Here is a 2,630-nt window from a genome sequence, read left to right on the forward strand (position 1 = left end):
TATATATATATATGTACACGCACACACATGTATACATACATATATACATACATACATACATACATATTTACATATTTCTTTTCATTTTCAATGATCTTCTATCTTTCGTTCTTTCACTCACCCACTTCTCTCTTTCTCACTCTCTTACATTTTCTTGTTTTCTCTTTCACTCTTTGTCTATCATTACTTTAGCAATGTTTCTTTTTCTCATTCAATTTACTCATTCATTTTTCGTTCATCTTACACTATCTCGTCCAGTTTCTGTTTTCTTTCCTTCTCAGATTATTTTTCTTCTCTCTCCTCCCTCCACACATCTTCAAGCACCGACTGTAAAGACAACAAACTAGCATCTTAGAGGTCCTAGTTGGTCTGAGCAGACGTGAGAGGATTCAGACTATATAGCTTGCTGGCTTGATAGCATCATCACTATTTCTCTCTCTTGTGTGTTAATCATATCCCAAAATCTAAATAAATATATAAACATATCAATAAATAAATGTAAAAACAAATTCTAATGTAATTAAATAAATAATTGAACAACAAACAACAGCATCTTAGATGTCCTTCTTGTTCACAGATGACGTGAGAGCATTGAGAGTATATAGCATAGTGGCTAGATAACATACATCACCTCTTCTCTCCCTTGTGTGTTAATCATACTCTAAATCTAAATAAATAATAAATACACAAATGAATAAATAATTGTAAATAAATAATTGTGAACCCAATGTAATTAAATAAATAATTGATCAAGTAAAGAAACCAACAAAAGCAATGCAATCGAATCAACGAGGGGACTTTCTAGGCAGCCGTTCGAAGTGCTAAAAATAGTAACTAAATTTTCCTCAGATCACAGTCTGCCATCTGAAAAAAAAAACGGTTGAAAAAATCCACGTTTGATAATATATTAGTTTCAGGGAAAAGAACAAAGTGGCCAAGACTGGAACGCCTATCATCATAAACTAAACAACAACAACAACAACAAAAACAAATAATAATAATAATGATGATAATAATAATGATAATAATAACGTGGCTATGTAGTAAGAAGATTGCTTCCCAGCCACATGGTTCCAGTTTCAGTCCCACTGCGTGGTATGTTGGGCAAGTGCCTCACTACTTCTGCTCATGATCAGAGATGCACATATCGTCAGCCACCAAAGGACATGCTCAACTGGTTGAGGTCAAACAACTGACAAGCAAATCTGTGGTATTGAGCAGAATATTTGATGTCGCCCGTCCTTTATACCAAAACAAAACAATGTACATGATAACACTTCCAATTAAGATCAGAAGCCTGGTACTGCATCTGGGCATATAACATGGCTATGTAGTAAGAAGATTGCTTCCCAGCCACATGGTTTCGGTTTCAGTCCCACTGCGTGGTATGTTGGGTAAGTGCTTTCTACTATCATCTCGAGTCAACTAAAGCCTTGTGAGTGGATTTGGTAGTCAGAAACTGAAAGAAGCCCGTCGTGTGTGTGTGTGTGTGTGTGTGTGAGTGTATATATATATATATATATATATATATATATGTATGCATATGTTTGTATTTATATCTATGTATGTGTGTGTCTTTGTGTCTGTGTTTGTCACCTACTATTGCTTGACAAGCGGTGTTGGTCTGTTTACGTTCGGTTCGGCAAAAAGAGACCGATAAAATAAATACCAGGCTTAAAAAAAATTGTACTGGGGCCGATTCATTCGACTAAAAGTTCTTCAAGGTGGTGCTCCAGCATGGCTGCAGTCTAACGCCTGAAACGAGTAAAAGAAACTACAAAAACAATGCTGATAGTAACAACATAAGAGCAACATTCGGAACAATAAAAGTGAATTTTCCCATCACTGAATTACCTAATACAGCCATCCCCAATGCTACCATGAAAACCACCGACAGGAGAGGTTCTATGTAGTAGCTCATCCTATTAAAACTAGCAAGCAAATCTCCGTCAATTTACTTCCTAGAAATGATCTTAAAGTCGTGTGTAGTTTATGCTTAATTATATGTTCTTACATACATTTCTTAAATATAAGTTAATTATAAAACGTAGGAGTGGCAGTGTTGTAAGTAGCTTGCTTACGAACCACATGGTTCTGGGTTCAGTCCCACTGCATGGCACCTTGGCCAAGTGTCTTCTATAGTCTCGGGCCGACCAAAGAAGCCTATCGTATATATATATATATATATATATATATATATATATATATATATATATATATATATATATGTATGTGTGTGTGTGTGTGTGTGTATGTGTTTGTGTGTCTGTGTTTGTCCCCCCAACATCGCTTGACAACCGATGCTGGTGTGTTTACGTCCCCGTAATCTAGCGGTTCGGCAAAAGAGACCGATAGAATAAGTACTAGGCTTACAAAGAATAAGTCCTGGGGGTCGATTTGCTCGACTAAAGGTGGTGCTCCAGCATGGCCACAGTCAAATGACTGAAACAAATAAAAGAGTAAAAGAGTATTGGTTACATATTACAATTACGTAAACCAAACTTGCTATTAAATCGTCAGACGTCCAACCATTAAGCCTAATATTGCTGGAAAGAACATGTGATAATAATAGAAGCCACGAGAGAGAGAGAGAGAGAGAGAGAGAGAGAGAGAGAGAGAGAGAGAGAGAG

This window comes from Octopus bimaculoides, chromosome 2 (assembly GCF_001194135.2).
Source record: "Octopus bimaculoides isolate UCB-OBI-ISO-001 chromosome 2, ASM119413v2, whole genome shotgun sequence".
NCBI classification, from domain to species: domain Eukaryota; kingdom Metazoa; phylum Mollusca; class Cephalopoda; order Octopoda; family Octopodidae; genus Octopus; species Octopus bimaculoides.